Source organism: Mus musculus, chromosome 15 (assembly GCF_000001635.26).
Source record: "Mus musculus strain C57BL/6J chromosome 15, GRCm38.p6 C57BL/6J".
Taxonomy (NCBI): domain Eukaryota; kingdom Metazoa; phylum Chordata; class Mammalia; order Rodentia; family Muridae; genus Mus; species Mus musculus.
In genome coordinates, this window is record NC_000081.6 from 28961989 (window position 1) to 28981569 (window position 19581).

A 19581-nucleotide genomic window follows, 5' to 3' on the forward strand; every position below is an offset into this window, starting at 1 on the left:
TCCTTGGGTACTTTCTCTAGCTTCTTCATATAGGGGCCCTGTGTTCCATCCAATAGATGACTGTGAGCATCCACTTCTGTATTTGCCAGGCATTGGCATAGACTCACAAGAGAGAGCTATATCAGGGTCCTGTCAGTAAAATCTTCCTGGTATATGCAATATTGCCTGGGTTTGGTGGTTGTATATGGGATGGATCCCAGTAACCCCCGAGCTGTGTCTCTAGTTGCATATGTAGCAGAGGATGGACTAGTCGGCCATAAATGGGAGGAGAGGCCATTGGTATTACAAAGCTCATATGCCCCATTACAGGGTAATGCCAGAGCCATGAAGCAGAAGTGGGTGGGTTGGGGAGTAGGGTAGGGGGGAGGGTATAAGGAGCTTTGGGATAGCATTAGAAATGTAAATGAAGAAAATATCTAATAAAAAATAAATTAAAAAAAAAAAGAACAGAAGCAACAGAAACCAAGGTTACTTGGCACCATTAGAACCAAACTCTCCCACCATAGCAAGTCCTGCATAAACCATCACACCAGAAAAGCAAGATATGAATCTACAGTCATTTTTCATGATGATGATGGAGGACTCTAAGAAGGAAGTAAATAACTTACTTAAAGAAATACAGGAGAACACATACAATCAGGTGAAAGAATTGAACAAAACTATCCAGGATCTAAAACTGGAAGTAGAAACAATAAAGAAGTCATAAAAGGAGACCACTCTGAAAATAGAAAGCCTACAAAAGAAGTCTGGAGCCACTGATGCAAGCATAACCAACAGAATACAAGAGAAGAGAATCTCAGGAGCAGAAGATACCATAGAAAACATTGACTCAACAATCAAAGAAAATGTGAAATGCAAAAGTATTCTAACAAAACACATCTGGGAAATCCAGGACACAATGAGAAGACCAAACCTAAGGATAATAGGTATAGATAAGAAGAAAGATTTCCAACTTAAAGGGCCACTAAATATCAACAAAATTATAGAAGGAAACTTACCCAACCTAAAGAAAGAGATGCCCATGAACATTCAAGAAGCCTACAGAACTCCAAATAGTTTGAACCAGAAAAGAAATTCCTCCTATTGCATAATAATCAAAACACCAAATGCACAAAACAAAGAAAGAATATTAGCAGTAAGGGAAAAAGGTCAAGTAACATATAAAGGCAGACAAATCAGAATTACACCAGACTTTTCACCAGAAACTATGAAAGCCAGAAGATCCTGGACAGATGTTATACAGACCCTAAAAGAACACAAATGCCAGCCCAGGCTACTATACCCAGGAAAACTCTCAATTACCATAGATGGAGAAACTAAGGTATTCCATGACAAAACCAAATTTAAACATTATCTTTCCACAAATGTAGCCCTTCAAAGGATAAGAAAGAAAAAACTTCAACACAGTGAGGGAAACTAAGCTCAAGGAAAAGCAAGAAAGTAATCTTTCAACAAGCCTAAAGAAGATAGTCACATGAACAGAATTCCAACTTTACCAATAAAAATAACAGGAAGTAATGACTTTTACTTAATATCTCTTAATATCAATCGACTCAACTCCCCAATAAAAACACATAAACTAACAGACTGGTTACTTAAACAGGACCCAACTTTTTGCAACATAGAGGAAACCTACCTCAGGAACAAAGACAGACACTACCTTAGATTAAAACTTTTCTAAGCAAATGGTCCCAAGAAACAAGCTGGAGTAGCCATTCTAATATTGAATAAAATAGACTTCCAACCTAAAGTTCTCAAAAAAAAAAAAAGATAAGGAGGGAGACTTCTTACTCATCAAAGGTAAATTTTACCAAAATGAACTCTCAATTCTGAAAATCTATACTCCAAATGCAAGGGCATCCGCATTCATAAAAGAAACTTTGCTAAAACTCAAAGCACACATTACATGTCACAGAATAATAGTGGGAAATGTCAACACCCCACTCTCATCAATGGACAGATCCTGGAAAAAGAAACTAAACAGAGACACAGTGAAACAAACAGAAGTTATGAAACAAATGGATTTAACAGATAGTCATAAAACATTTCATCCTAAAACAAAAGGATATAACTTTTTCTCAGCACATTTAATGAAAATGAATCCACAACATACCCAAAATTATGGGACACAATGAAAGCAGTCATAAGAGGAAAATTCATTGCTGTGAGTGCATCCAGAAAGAAGCTGGAGCAAGCATACACTAGCAGCTTGACAGCAGACCTAAAAGCTCTAGAACAACAGGAAGCAAATTCACCCTAGAGAAGTAGAAGGTGGGAAATAATCAAACTCAGGGCTGAAATCAACCATCAACCAAGTGGAAAGAAAAAGAACTATACAAACAATCAACCAAACCAGGAGCTGGTTCCTTGAGAAAATCAACAAGATAGATAAACCCCTAGCCAGATTAACTAGAGGGCACAGGGATAGTATTCTAATTAAGAAAATCAGAAATGAAAAGGGAGATGTAAAAACAGAATCTGAGGAAATCAAAAAAAATCATCAGATCCTACTACAAAAGGCTATACTCAACAAAACTGGAAAACCTGGATGAATTGGACAATTTTCTAGACAGATACCATTGTATCCCTAAATATTCAATATAGTACTTGAAGTCCTAGCCTGAGCAATCAGAAAACAAAAGGCGATCAAGGGGATACAAATTTGAAAGGAAGAAGTCAAAATATCACTATTTGCAGATGATATGATAGTATATATAAGTGACCCTAAAATTTTAACCAGAGAACTCCTAAACCTGATAAACAACTTCAGTTCCATAGCTGGATATAAAATTAACTCAAACAAATCAATGGCCTTTCTCTACACAAAGGATAAACAGGCTGAGAAAAAAATTAGAGAAATAACACCCTTCAAAGTAGTCACAAATAATATAAAATAATATGGTGTAACTCTGACTAAGGACATGAAATAGCTGTATGATAAGAACTTCAAGTCTCTGAAGAAAGAAATCAAAGAAGATTTCAGAAGATGGAAAGACCTCCCATGCTCATGGATTGGCAGGATTAATATAGTAAAAATGCCCATTTTGGTGAAAGCAATCTATAGATTTAATGCAATGCCCATCTAAATTCCAAGTCAATTCTTCACAAAGTTAGAAAGGGCAATTTAGAAATTCATGAGGAATAACAAAATTCCTAGGATAGCAAAAACTAGTCTCAACAATAAAAAAAACTCTGGTGGAATCACCATCCCTGTTCGCAGCTGTACTACAGAGCAATTGTGATAAAAACTGCATGGTACTGGTACAACAACAGGCAAGTAGATCAATGGAATAGTTATGAAGACCCAGAAATGAACTCACTCACATATGGCCACTTGATCTTTGACAAAGGAGCTAAACCAAACTAAATGGTTTTAACCATTCAGTGAAAAGAGGACAACATCTTCAGCAAATGGTGCTGCCTCAACTGGCAGTTAGCATGTAGAAGAATGTGATTTAATCCATTCCTATCTCCTTGTACAAAGCTCAAGTCTAAGTGGATCAAGGAACTCCACATAAAACCAGAGACACTGAAACTTATAGAGGAGAAAGTGGGGAAGAGACTTGAACACATGGGTACAGAGGAAAGATTCCTGAACAAAACAGCAATGGCTTGTGCTGTAAGATCAAGAATCAACAATGGGACCTCATAAAATTGCAAAGCTTCTGTAAGGCAAAGGACACTTTCAATAAGACCAAAAGGCAACCAACAGATTGCAAAAAGATCTTTACCAATCCTAAATATGACAGGGGGCTAATATCTAAAATATATAAAGAACTCAATAAGTTGGACTCCAGAAAACTAAACAACCCTATTAAAAATGGGGAGGGTATGGGGGATTTTTTGGATAGCATTCTAAATGTAATTGAGGAAAATACGTAATAATAAAAAATATTTTAAAAAATGGGGTACAGAGCTAAACAAAGATTTCCAAACTGAGGAATATGGAATGGCTGAGAAGCACCTGAAAAAAATGTTCAATGTCCTTAATCATCAGGAAAGTGCAAATCAAAACAACTCTGAGATTCTGTCTCATACCAGTCTGAATGGCTGAGATCAAAAACTCAGGTGACAGCAGATGCTTGCAAGAATGTGGAAAAAGAGTAATACTCCTCCATTGTCGGTGGGACTGCAAGCCAGTACAACTACTCTGGAAATCAGTTTGGCGGTTCCTCAGAAAATTGGACATAGTTCTACTGGAAGATCCAGGAATACCACCCCTGGGCATATACCCAGAAGATGCTTCAACATATAATGAGGGCACATGCCCCACTATGTTCATAGTAGCCTTATTTATAATAACCAGGAGCTGAAAAGAACCCAGATGTCCCTCAATAGAGGAATGGATACAGAAAATGTGGTACATTTACACAGTGGAGTACTACTCAGCCATTGAAAACAATGAATTTATGAAATTCTTAGACAAATGGATGGATCTAGAGGATATCATTTTGAGTAAGGTAACCCAATCACACAACAACGTGATATGCACTCACTGATAAGTGGATATTAGCCCAGAAGCTCAGAATCCTTTTTGAAATGGGAACAAAATACCCATGGAAGGAGTTACAGAGACAAAGTTTGGAACAGAGACATGCCTCAACCTGCAGGGATAATAACCGGGGACCCAGGGCAGGAGAAAGAGAGAGAGAGAGAGAGAGAGAGAGAGAGAGAGAGAGAGAGAGAGAGAGAGAGAGAGAGAAGGAGAAGAAGAAGAAGAAGAAGGAAGAAGAAGAAGAAGAAGAAGAAGAAGAAGAAGAAGAAGAAGAAGAAGAAGAAGAAGAAGAAGAAGAAGAAGAAGAAGGAAGAAGAAGAAGAAGAAGAAGAAGAAGAAGAAGAAGAAGAAGAAGAAGAAGAAGAAGAAGAAGAAGAAGAAGAAGAAGAAGAAGGAAGAAGAAGAAGAAGAAGAAGAAGAAGAAGAAGAAGAAGAAGAAGAAGAAGAAGAAGAAGAAGAAGAAGAAGAAGGAGAAGAAGAAGAAGAAGAAGAAGAAGAAGAAGAAGAAGAAGAAGAAGAAGAAGAAGAAGAAGAAGAAGAAGAAGAAGAAGAAGAAGAAGAAGAAGAAAGAGAGAAGAGAAGAGAAGAGAAGAGAAGAGAAGAGAAGAGAAGAGAAGAGAAGAGAAGAGAAGAGAAGAGAAGAGATATGAAGAATGAGAGCAAGTCAATTATACTGATCAAGCTCTGAAAAACTATTCAGGAGTGGTAATATAAGCATAAGCAAGAGAAGGCTCCAAGGGAAGGGGAAATCTCCAGGAGGTCAGATGGTAATCTTCAGCTCCAGGAATTAACAATCACAGGATCACAGTGTCCTCTCTCTTCAGAAACATTTTTACTGTTATGACCATGAATTTTCTCTCAGAATTGTTTATGTAAGCTAGAAAATATCCACCAGGCCATGACTGAGGCCACGTATCCTAGGAGAGACTGAAGGAACAACCATGCACAGACTGCCCCAATTGGGGATCCATCCCATAAACAACCAACAAACCCAGACACTATGGCAGATGCCAACAAGAGCCTGCTGACAGGAGCTTGATAGAGCTGTCTCCTGTCATCCTTTTCCAGTGCCTGGCAAATACAGAAGTGGATGCTCACAGTCATCCATTGGACAGAGCATAAGGTCCCCAATGAAGAAGCCAGAGAAATACCCAGGGAGCTGAAGGAGACTGAAGCCTCATAGGAGGAACATCAATATGAACTAACCAGTATCCCCAGAGCTCCTTGGAACTATACCACCAATCGAAGAAAACACATGGAATTTGTAGCTCCAGCTGTATATGTAGCAGAGGTTGGTCTAGTTGGTCATCAATGGGAGTATTGGCCCTCTGAAGTTTCTATGCCCCAGTATAGGGGAATGCCAGGACCTGGAATGGGAGTGTGTGCGTTGGGGAGCAGGAGGAGGGGTGAGGAGATAGGGGATTTTCGGAGGGGAAACTAGGAAAGGGGATAACATTTGAAATGTAAATAAAGAAAATATCTAATAATTTTTTTAAAAAAATTATTATAGTAACAGAAACTTTTTTGTTTTCTTTTCATCCACAATTAGAATTATAATTACTATCCCCCTTCTATTTAAACTTATCTGTAAACTTTTCTACAATAAGTTTTCTGGCCTCAGTGCTTACATATTCTTAACAACATCATTTAAAATGCTTCAGAAGTTCCTCTGTAGTTGAAGGAGTTACTGTTTATGACACTAATCTAGGTATCTTGAAGTTGCAAAGATACAAGGAATATATGAGAGCTCTTTGCTACACACAATGGCCCCAGTGGGTATAATCTTTTTATTTCTATTCACTTGCTTTATTCGCTACTTCGCAGCATCAATATAGCCACTTCTCTACACTTTCAAAAGATGTAAGTTCATATTCACAACTAAGTCAAGCAGCTTTAGTACAAAGGAAACACAATTCAACTATGAAGAATCATAAAGATATTTACACAATAAGTTTTGAATACTAATAGAATTCCTTAATGGATTTTTTTGGGTTGTTGGAAGCTATTTTGAAAAATAATTAGAATCCTTTGGTTATTGTTTCTAAATCATATTCATGAAGTGCATAAAATATCTATAAATTATTTACAGTCTATAAAAAAATGACCCAGAAGTTTAAGCAATATAATGTGTACTAAGTTGTTAATATAAAAATCAGGCTTGTATGTTATGGCTGAAATAAAGAAAAATCAGGATTGCATAATCAGGTAAAAGACCCCCATATCTGGGGAAAGCATGGGCCCTTTGAAAGAATCTGCTATCACTCAGAAAATGGTACTCCTGTCAAGTTGCCTCCTAAATATTTGTGTTTATGCCCATAGACCTGACCAATCAACACTTAGTTGGGAAGGAGAAGGGAGAAGAAGTGTAATTGGAAGGGAAATACGTGTACAACTGTTCTAGGTTGCTTTCCTGCTACTGTGATAAAGATAATAACAAAAGTCAGGTAGAGATGGGAAGGATTCACTTGTCTCACATATCCTAGGTCACAGTTCACTGTGGGAAGCCAAAGCAGCAACTTACTGCAGGCACCTTGGGCAGCATGGACATGGGAACTGGGATACAGACTGAGGAAGGATGCTGTTACTGGCTTGTCTGGACTGCTTACTTAGGTCTCCTATGAGCACTTGCCCATGGTTTCCAACTCCCCCATGGTCTGAGCCATCTCAAATCTATTACCAATCAGGAAATTCTCCAGAAACTTGTGTACAGATCAATATGATGGAGGTAGTTCCCCAACTGATATCCCTTCCTCCCAGATATGTTTAGGTTTGTGCCAAGGTGACAATATCCAATCTGTTCAGGAGCACACAGGAGGAAATGGGGGGAGGAACATATTTTTTTTGTATATATGTATAAAGTTTTTAAAGGATAAAGAAAAATACATATTTTGAAATTTATAAAGAACAGCTAAATTACCTTAAAAGAACATATGACCAGACAATTGCCATGATAGGATACGGAGAAATTCGTTCAAAACATTGAACTTTAAATGTTACTGCAGAGAATTCACCTTTGGATAGTTTTTATTTGGAACAAAAGGAGAAGCAATAGCATTATAGGAAAGGGAGGGCTATGAGATTTAATTAAAGCATCACTTTAAAGAGCAACATTGTAATAATTAGCATTTGGCTGCTTAGCTTCTTTAATTAGGACTGCATTTTATTCTCCCTTATTTCAGAGAGTAATAATTGAGTAATCCTTGAGTGTGTAACTTTATAGCATCCTGTTTGGCTAGATGGCTAGTACTCATGGTGTGTGTGCCAGGAAGGATGTCTTTTCTGAGGACAGGAACATGTGTGACTGTGTCAGTCTTTATAGTTGCTTCCTTCATTTAGCACAATGTTTATTTACTATCAAATTTGGCATTTGAGAGCAATTTTCTTTTTTTTCTCTTCTTTAAATTTCTTTTTACATTCCATATTCCATACCCCACCCCACCCCCATCCACCCTTGGACTATTCCACATCCCACACCTCCTCTCTACCCCACCCCATCCCCACATGGATGCCCCCAACCCCCACCCTACCTGACCTCTGAACTCTATGGGGTCTTCAGTCTCTTGAGGGTTAGGTGCATCATTTCTGAATGAATACAGACCTGGAAGTCACTTAATGTATGTGTGTTAGGGGCCTCATATCAGCTGGTATATGCTGCCTGTTTGGTGGTCCAGTGTTTGAGAGATCTCAGGGTTTCAAATTAATTGAGACTGCTGGTCCTCCTGCAGGATTGCCCTTCTCCTCAGCTTCTTTCAACCTTCTCTAATTCAACAACAGGGGTCAGCTGCTTCTGTCCATTGGTTGAATGCAACTAGATAGAACTAGAAAATATTATCCTGAGTGAGGTAACTCAGACCCAAAATGACATGAAAGGTATGTACTCACTAATAAGTGGATATTAGCAAAACAAAACAAAACAAAACAAAAACCCAAAGAAACAAAACAAAACTCACAAAACATACAGAATATGCAAGACACAGTCCACAGAACTCAAAAAGCTCAACAAGCTGAAGTGCCCAAGTGAGGATGCCTCAGTCACATTTGGGAGAGAGAAGAAAACAATCACAAGTGGGGAGGGAAGGAGGGACCTGGGAGGGAAATTGGACAGGGTGGGATGGGGAGTGGGAGGGAGAGGGGAACCTGATCTGGTATTGGGTGAGAGAAAAGAACTGAAGCCCTGAGGGCCAACAGAAAGAATGTATACAGGCAACCTCAGGAAATAGGAGGTAGAGGGAACTCCCAAAATGTACCAGAGACCTGGGAGGTAAGAGACTCCCAGGACTCAAAAAGAGGGACCTTAGATGAAATGCCCGTAAGGAGAGGGAACTTTCGCAGCCCACCTCCATCAGGAAGACAGGACATCAAGTGAAGGATGAGCTTCCCATCCCACAGTCACACCTCTGACCCATAAATGTTCCTGTCTGAAAGAATTACAGGGATGAAAAGGGAGAGGAGCCTAAGGAAAAGAAGGCCCAGAGACAGGCCGAAAGTGAGGTTCCAAGGCCTTGACACTATGTATCTTGGAGTGATCACAAAAAGGGATCTATCATGACTGTCCTTTGAAAGACCCAACAAGCAGCTGACAGAGAGCAATTTTCTAGAAAGCATTATGAAGTAGAAATGTCATTTCAAGAACAACTGTCATTGGTTTTATGTAAAATTTCAGGTTAAATTGGAAATTTTGAAATTTTATTTACATAGAAGGTTCAGAGATACATGTATCCTAACAATTTTTCTGAAAGGAATATAAATAATATTAACATGTTTGATGAGTTGAGACCCAAAATTAAAATGTAGTGATATTTCCATAATTCCATAATTAAGAAAACTAAGTATTAAAAACATCAATGATTAGTGAATGATATTATAAAATCTTCCATGTGTAAATGCTGAGTTCAAGGGAGTAAATTTTGTTGTAAGAGAATACAAGTGTACATTATTTATTTAGTTCTGCTGTTTTTCTACCAAGTCAAAAAATCTGCTCAAATTTTAACATGATAGCACTTTTCTCATCTTTTTATTAGAGACACAGAAAGAAAAGACATGATATATTTTACAAAGGCTATCTATGTTAGCATTAAATCCCTTTGTAAATCATAAAATGTATTGATATGTATTGATAATTATCAAGTGCAATAAATTTTGATTTCTTATGTTGGGTTGTGTACTAAGAGATAAAGTGCATAAACCTTTTGGATTGATGAATTCATTCAAAAGAATCTTTAGCACTAAACAACTTCTGCCTGTTTTTCTTAATAAAATGTCTTTAAAACACAGAAACAAATCATTCTTTATGTGTCACGGTGCTTCCTGGTAGCTGTTTCTAGGGAAGTTTGCCTAATGTAAAAACCATGTCTGTAACATTGCACAAATGAGGTCCTTAGAGAGCTGACACACTTGTAACTGCATTATATCATGTTGTCGCCTGACTCAATGGTAAATCAAACTGAATAAACTTTTTTCCCTCAGAATGAACTATTTAGATTCATGGAAAGACAATTTATCAAACAGCACTTCAGTGATATTTTTTTAAAAATGTGAAATTCTGTTCCCTAAATTACAAAATCTCAAGGTGCATATATGTGGTATCCTATTACATTTTGTGCCTATAATGTAAAAATGCCTTATTAAAATTTAATGTTCCATTCTAAAATTAAAAATAACAACTTTCAGATTGAATGTAGCTATTTAGCAGGATGAGTCTGTCTATTTCTTGATAGAAATTTACAAAAAGTAGATTCAATTTAGTAGAGGTAAATCTGTTGATATTATAGTGGGGGAGGGTATTATATGATAAGGCGTTTTATGAGGATTTATTCATTCCATATAGGGAGACTACAAAAGACTAAAATGTGGACACCTGCAAAGTCCAACTTGCTGAAGCTTTAAGTTTTGTTTGGTTTACTTACAAGAACAGAAATGACTCAATGGCAGCTTCATCACCAAAGCCCATCCCAGCATGGGTGATCACTCATGAAAGCTGCAATTCTGGAGCACTCTACACAGCCTTCAAGCAGCTCAAGAGGTTGGAAAGTTTCCTCTCCAAGTGTCTGAGTAAAGTGTCTTTCAAGTACTTCCCCTGGTTTCTGTTACTCCCCATCAACGTGTCTGTTCTCAGAGTGTTCTTTATAGCTACACTTGATTATTATTGGGAAGAAGCAGCCTAGTGAATTTGCTCAGCTTCAGGGATTTCCTGGAGCTATTTTCAGTGGTCTTCCTCTGGCTTAAGAAGCTTCCTGGAAGTTTGGAATGTTTCAACCTAGAAGGCAAATTACTCGACAGAATGGAAGATATGTATGCGATATCTGATATCTGTGAATCTCAAATTAAATTAGGTAGAATAAAGTCACACTAAAGAATTTCAATGTGTATACAGGCATTATAACAATTCTAAATTTTCCAATCAGTGACTAGAGTTCTTTCTCATGTTAGAATCTTCAGCTTATTTTTTTGAAATTTTCTGGGTTTTTTTATTTAAACTCTTTTCTAAACAGTGTGTGTATGAGTGTGTGTGTGTGTGTGTGTGTGTGTGTGTGTGTGTGTGTGTTTGTATTGGTATGTACTTTCCATTCTACTGGATCTGTTTATCAGTTATAAATATCTTTGGTTAGCATCCTTAGAGCTTTCAGTTAACTTCACTTTTTATCTATGAACAGAACTTTTGTTTTATTTTGTTTTGTTTTAGTGACTGGTTGTTTTAAATAGTACCTCAAATGCTACATTGAATATAAATACAAGATTGAGTATTATTCTTTATTTCTTTCCTCCAAAATGATTCTGAGAATTTTAATCGTGCTTACTCTAATCACATTATATCTGCCCTTCTTTCTCCCCTCCAAATAGTCTCATTCAACACAACTCCCTTTCAAATTCAGGACTTCCTTTTAAATTATTGTTATGAATTTTCTTTTTTTTTCCATTTTTTATTAGGTATTTAGCTCATTTACATTTCCAATGCTATACCAAAAGTCCCCCATACCCACCCACCCCCACTCCCCTACCCACCCACTCCCCCTTTTAGGCCCTGGCGTTCCCCTGTACTGGGGCATATAAAGTTTGCAAGCCCAATGGGCCTCTCTTTCCAGTGATGGCCAACTAGGCCATCTTTTGATACATATGCAGCTAGAGACAAGAGCTCCGGGGTACTGGTTAGTTCATAATGTTGTTCCACCTATAGGGTTGCAGATCCCTTTAGCTCCTTGGGTACTTTCTCTAGCTCCTCCATTGGGAGCCCTGTGATCCATCCATTAGCTGACTGTGAGCATCCACTTCTGTGTTTGCTAGGCCCCGGCATAGTCTCACAAGAGACAGCTACATCTGGGTCCTTTCAATAAAATCTTGCTAGTGTATGCAATGGTGTCAGCGTTTGGATGCTGATTATGGGGTGGATAGAAAATGCTTAGAAGTAGTCACAATAAAGTATGATAATAGCTGTTATCTTGTTATGTATAACAATCATTGTGTCGGAGGATAATATATATATATATATATACATACATATACATACATATATAAATAATTTTAGATAATTTAAATATATAATATATATATATTTAAAATATTCAGACTTTTCTTAAATCACAAAATATATTGCAAAGTATTCTTGCCTCCTAATTGATAATATAATATTTATTATTCACTCAATTGACATAGCCAATGAATAAACTTTATCTGGATATTTTTCAGAAACATTAAAAGAGGATAATAGACTATTACAATAATAATTGGCAATAGCAAATATATGATATGTTGGTTTAGTAAACTAACAGTTATCAAGTCTCCTCCAGTAATTGTGATTTGGCTATAACTGAGTAGTTAGTTCAATTTTCTGTATCAAACATGCTATCCCTCTTGTTGAGTGGATCTTAAGTCCAAGCAGAGATGTTGGAGACCATACCTTGAGAAAGTAAGCCTTTTGCAGCTTCCCACCCTAATAAGCCAAATGGCCTTGAGTTAAGGAGCCGGTCACCTCCTCCTCCCTATCTCTTGCTGGCACCAAAGACCCTAAAAGATTGAATTATAGTCCCCTCTTCTTTATCTCTTCCTGACTCCCAAGACTTTTAAGGACATGAGTTATGTGCTGAGCCCAGCCTGACACCCGGGACTGTTAAGGAGGGATCTACATTTCGGAGATAAGACTCAGAGTGCCTCTCACCTGCAGTCTGAATTCGTCCTTCATGTCCCCAGATGCCCACTTCTTTGTTCTTTGTTAATTCCCCCCTCAGCCCCTCCCTATTTCCCCTTGCAGTGTGCTTAAAACCTAGCGTTTCAGCCTAATAAACTGAGACCTTGACAACTCTTTGCTTGGTCTCGCTCTTCTTTCTTGCACATTTCTCTTCGGGTTTTTGGTCCCCCTCACACCCACGAATAACTGGGTCCTGCTGGACAGGACACAGAGAGATGTTGGTTTTAACCAAGGTATACCTGTAATTATTGCACCTAGATAGCAATTGTACCATGATATTCACTAATGTGGTTCATAGGTATCAAAGCTGGGTAGGAGTGGTGATTGTTTCTCTCCTTTGAAAGCTCACTTGGTACCTTCTGGTACTATGAAAGACAGGCTTCATGGAGGGGACATTCAGGTAAATTCCAGTTGAGAGGTCTATAGGTCCTGTGTCTGAACTACTTGGTATCTTCATCAATAGAGTTATTTTCTACCTCTGTCAGGTAACTACAGGTAACAGCAATCATCTATATGTTTTAGGAGGCTCATATTATTTAAATTTTTTTCTTTATTTTTTTTTCTACTTGATCCATTGACTGTCCAAGAGCAGCTGTTGCTTTTTGAACTTACTGAAACTCTTCCCATTACTGATTTCTAGGGCCTTTATGGAGAATCTAAAATATAATCTATCTTGGAAATTGTGTGATGTTGACAGAAATTGTGTTTCCTACATATTTTAGAATCATTGCTCTGTGTATATTAGATTCTTTTGTTTTAAAACATTAAGTGTTATGTTCCCTTAATACTTCAAAGAATGATGTTTCAAAAAGGATGATGCATTCATTGTGGAAGCATTGATACTGATATCTCATGGAGCTGGTGTATGATCGATGGTGTCTTTATGTCCTTAACATCTATGAATATTTGCTTTATGCCTAGTAACTCAGGGAGAGTGGAATTTTAAGTGTAATCATGAAATCCTCTTGATAGACTGATAACTACATAATGTCTTTGCTTTACTCTTAGGATTGATTTTTTTTAACCTAATTCCTGTTTTGTGTGATATACTTAACCATCCATGTTTTCTCTGCCTTCTACTTAAGTGAAATATCTTTTTGTTTGCTTTACCCTTCTTAAAGATGCAGTTTCTTTTCCTAAAGATGAACATGTGTATTTCATTATAATTTTTTATCTCTTCAGCATCTCTTTATCTCTCTCTTTCTTTTTTCGAGAATTTAATCCTGTCACTTATTTGTAGATAAGATTTGCCATTGCTATTTTTTTAATGACATGTTGGTTAATGATGGTTTTCATACATGACAACAGTAATTAAAATTTATCTTTAGTGCTATAGCTATTTCATTGTATTTAAGTATACATTAATTTGCAAAATTCGCATAATGCTTCTAGCCATGGAGCACTCCTTACTTTTTCAGTGGACCATTTTCTACCTGCTTTTTGTATTCCTTCCTTATTAATTTTGTTTCTTCCTTTCTTATTGAGCCAAAGAGAATGGTAAGAGAACATTATTTACTGTGCCTAAGATTGATACAAACTCAGTATCAATTTAAAGATATACTGATAAAAATTTGTATCAATAATAAATTGCTATATAGAATCTTAAAAAAAATAACTTTACACTGTACTTTGTTTAAGTAAGAGTAAATCTATAGGATGCTGTACATTGTGAATTAAATCAGATGTAGGAAAAATATGATCTTGCCTACATGTGGATTTTTTAAATCATTTAAAAATTGAATTAATAAAAAATAGAAAAGTCAGAATTTTCAGGTACTTAAGGAAATGTAAACTAGAGTTCTCAATAACCATCTATCAAGAGGAAGCAATGCAATTATAAAATATAGATACTTGACATATGGCATGAATATGGTTAAAAGCAGCATTTGAAATTTGTTAAGAGATTGAATTCATAGATATGTCAATTAGTCTGTGGAAATCACTGCACAATGTATACAAGTATCAGAGTTCAAAGTGCCAACTAATCATTGGTCTATACTTGTACATATAGCTCAGAACATGCCATTATAAAATGCTGTCTCTCTTTTCTTGAGGAGACATTAAAACCTATTTTTTTTCATCATAGAGAGGATACCAATGATAGACCCAAGAGGATTCTCTCTCTAAGCCTAGGTTAGTGTATGTATGAGTATATGGGCTTTAATTACAGGAGTGTAAATTTCAGGTTGCTTAAAGAGTACAGATCAATTACTAAGAAGTACAGTTCTGTCATTGTGAACTCCATGCCAGATTGTGTGATAGCCTACAAATTCAGTAATCCTTGAGTCTCTGTGCAATGTATAGGCAGGTTGTTTCCCTCTACAGCAACTCATCATTGCTTTTATGACCTTGAAGAAGATTGTGAATCTGTATATTTTATGTGTTTTATGAGTTTTCTAAGTTTAGTTAGCTTTCTGAGTCTCTCTAGCTTCATTCTTCTCTTTAGGAGAAGTATTTCAAATTATAGGAGGTAGCTACAGAGCACATATCTGACTATACATAATTTTATTCATCATTTATGCTCAAGAACATTTTATTAAAAGGCAAAATACTATAACAATATTGCCTTAGAAAACAGGCCCAAACTACTCAAACTCAATGTTTCAATATATCTTACTCATAAATTATCTTTGAGAAATATTTTAATATATATTTACCTTATCAAGGTCAAATTTTAAAAACTTAAGGTATCCTTCCCTGAGATCTTTCTTGCTCTCTCACCCAATATGTGCAGGTAATAATTTCATGTAATTTGATAAAAATGTTATTAAACATTGTTTGAAAGGAATTGAAAATACAAACCTAGAATATTTATTAATAACTCAGAATTAAGTGCTATTTATTTATTCTCATACCTCTTAAGAAATAAATCACTAAGGAGTTAAATTGTTCCAATACAGGATATATCTATCCAAGGTAAGAAATGTATGGTGTCAGTATAGCTTAGTGTCATTATTCCTGTCCATAGATCCACTGATTAAAATAGTATTATAATGTGCACTGTGGGTATGTGGGTGAGAGGGGGTGGGTGCGTGAGTGGGTGGGGAAGCATCCTTTCAGAGGCAAAAGGGAGGGGAAATGGGAAGAAATCTAGGAGACAGTACCTGAAAGGGGACAAATTTGGACTGTAAATAAGTAAAATAATTTAATAAAAACATAAGAAAAAGATAGTGTTATAGCATTCTCTGTTATAATGGTGTGCTCTCATTATCTCTTTTACTATGAAGTTATAAGTATTAATTGATTTCGCATTCAGTACTTCACTTCAATGCAGATGGATTTCTACAATTGATCCCTTAGCATTAGAATTGCTATTTCCATAGTGAAATTATTAGCAAAAAAACACATTTAGCAAGCAAGAATGTTAAAGAGATAATGGCATTACATCATGGGTGAATGTACTACACATAACAGAGGAGAAAGATCATCTACCACTCATTTCAGAGTTTACTGGTTTCACATTGTGTTTATTTTAACAGGGCCTAGACAGGAAAGGGGGATATTTTCAAGTCACATTTGATATTAACATATCTCTTATGTGGTGATTAAGGCCAAATCAACAATTAGATACCTCTATCTGAGACAGGAGGAACCACAGAACCTTATTTGAGAACAAATAATTAAAGATAAGAAAAGCTAGTACACATATAAATGTAACATAAAAGAAAACTGGGCCAGAGGGAGATCTTTCATTTACTTTAGAGAATAAATTGAGGATAATGACATACTATATATACAGAGCCAATAAAACAGGTACATGTTTCTAGGTACATGTTCCATGCACTGTCACTGATTAGCAAATGATCTCTAGAGTCTGGAATGAGAAAGACAATGCATTGTAGGGCATAAGATTATGAATGATGCTGGGGTTTTTCTTGAAAAAGTAGGAAGAAAAATAGAAGAAAATGGTAGAAGGTTTCCAGGACATAACCAATATCTTCCACCCATTTTTCTGTAACACCATTCCAGTTGCTCAGCCTTCGATGTAAGAATCTAGTTGGCCATCATTGGGAAGAGAGGCCCCTTGGTCTTGCAAACTTTTATATGCCCCAGTACAGGGGAATGCCAGGGCCAAAAAGTAGGAGTGGGTGGGTAGGGAGCAGGGCGGGGTGGGGAGGGTATAGGGGACTTTCGGGATAGCATTTGAAATGTAAATGATCTGGGCAGTGGTGTCACACACCTTTAATCCCAGCACTTGGGAGGCAGAGGCAGGTGGATCTCTGAGTTCAAGGCCAGCCTGCTCTATAAAGTGAGTTACAGGACAGCCAGGGCTACACAGAGAAACCCTGTCTCACCCCTCCCAAAAAACAAAAAAAAAAAAAAAACAAAAAATAAAAATGTAAATGAAGAAAATATCTAATAAAAATTGAAAAAAATAAAAGTAAAAATAACTAACAACAAAGAAAAAGAATCTGTTTAAAGAATCAATTCTGCTCCATCAAAACTAGTCACCCCAGAGATTCTACATGTATACATTCAACAACTACTTATAGAATAGTTACTGATTATCTAGTGTTATCTTAAACTCTGAGAAGACTAGGGAAGCAGAAGTTCCATGGTTGTAGTTAAAGCACTTGTCTTAGTTAGGGTTTTACTACTGTGAACAGATACCATGACCATGGCAATTCTCATAAAAACCCATTTAATTGGGGCTGGCTTACAGGTTCAGAGGTTCAGTCCATTATCATCAAGGTAGGAGCATGGCAGTATTCAGGCAGGCATGGCACAGGCAGAACTGAGAGTTCTACATCTTCATCCAAAAGCTGCTAGTGGAAGATTGACTTCCTGGCAACTAGGGTGAGAGTCTTAAGCCCACACCCACAGTGACACACCTATTCTAACCAGGTCACACCTATTCCAAAAAGGTGACACCTCCAAATGGTGCCACTCCCTGGTCCAAGAATATACAAACCATGACAGCACTGGAGATGTGGAATTTCAGGAGAGATTTCTAACTTGGACAAATTTTATCTTATTTTTATTATAAGAGAATGAATCATAAAGTTAGAAACATGATTTGGCACTCAAATTATTCCTAAATGTCTTCCAATATGTTGTAATTTGGCCTTGATTAATGTCTTCCTCACTACAGAATTTCATCAAGAGGGCATTTACATCAAAATAAGTCAAAAAGTATAAGTGTGCAGTTATGTTGTCAAAGATATTGAAACCATTTCAGAAACACATAAGACTTTGAAATAGAAATGTCCTTCGATCTTCAGAAAGGTGTAAGATTTTAATCTTTACTTTGATGTATTTGCTGCCATTGAACACAAATATTTCACTTAATTTCATTTGAATCATGGTTGTGAAGAATGAAAAATTACTGGCCTCTTGTGAGAACATGAACTTTCACCTCGGAGCCCACCCCCTCCCATCTGGAAAACATACTTGAGAAAAACATTTTCTGGAACAATCACAGAATGTTTCAACAGGCCAGATGTATTGCCAATCACAGGATATGACTCTTTGGTTGAGTAAACTTGTGGTTGTTAAACTTCCCCTATTCCCTCCCCATTCCCCCTCCCAGTTTGTGGTTTTTTCCTTTAAAAGCTTGTGAAAAATTTGAGTCGTCGTCGAGACTCCTCTACCCTGTGCTAAGGTGTATGAGTTTCGACCCCAGAGCTCTGTGTGCTTTCTGTTGCTGCTTTATTTCGACCCCAGAGCTCTGGTCTGTGTGCTTTCATGTTGTTGCTACTTTATTAAATCTTACCTTCTACATTTTATGTATGGTCTCAGTGTCTTCTTGGGTACGCGGCTGTCCCGGGACTTGAGTGTCTGAGTGAGGGTCTTCCCTCGAGGGTCTTTCATTTGGTACATGGGCCGGGAATTCGAGAATCTTTCAGTTGAAGAATTCTCTAAGTTTACCATTTTATGGAAGTCTTATGGCTGTTGCTTCTCCAAATGTCTATAAATTATGTTTAAAACGATAATATACAATTGGATAACATTTACTTTGCATTCTAGATTACAATGATTCTCCTGTAAAATGATCAGCATCTAGGGAGTAAAGAGGTCATTGTTATTAGCAGATCAATGAAGTTGGAAATATATCCCTTTACTATATAAAGTGGCTTTTGTTTTATGCTAAAGGAAATACCCCTCTACCCATCAAGTTTTCTCACCTTTCTCTGATGATGATACTAGTATTGTCCATGCCTGAAGTGTCTTAGAGGGCATCTCTAAAATTTTAATTAATTCTAATTCTTTTGTCTATCTTTAAATAATACAACAATCTATAATTTTGGAGAGAATTGTGGATTGCTGAAAATGCATAGGATATGTAGTTCTTCAAGTTTTCTTTAAATGAAAGTTTGCATCCACAATACAAAAGTTAACACAGATTTTAGTTTACTTCCATCTAGGATAGCAGTATAATTATGTCTATGCACTGTAAATCATATATGTATAGTTGGGACGTTCAATTTCAAAATCTTTCCCTTTACTGAACCATTTTATGAGGGATGTGCTAGCTTAGACTATGCTATGTTTTGATAATCATAGAACAATTGTTACTTTGATTGTGTAGCATCAGATATCAGTTCAGAATTCTTTAGTCAAGGAATAAAATTTATTTAAATTTGTTCTAAAATTTATCTTCGAATTACTATAATTTAAGTGACAAAGGTACGACTCAATTAAGAAAGTGCTTGGTCCATATGTTTAAAGACAGAGTTCCAGTGCCCAGAACCTATATAAAATCTGGGTAAGCATGCCAGACATCTGTAATCTCAGGGCTTGAGAGGCAGAGACAGGATCCTAAGGCTCCTTGGACAGCTTGAGTAACCAAATTCTCAAGTTCCATATTTATTGAGAATCCCTGACTTATATAAAGCAGATTGTAACCAATCAATACACTGGATGCCAACATATTACCTTCACAGATAAACATCATTGCCTTTGT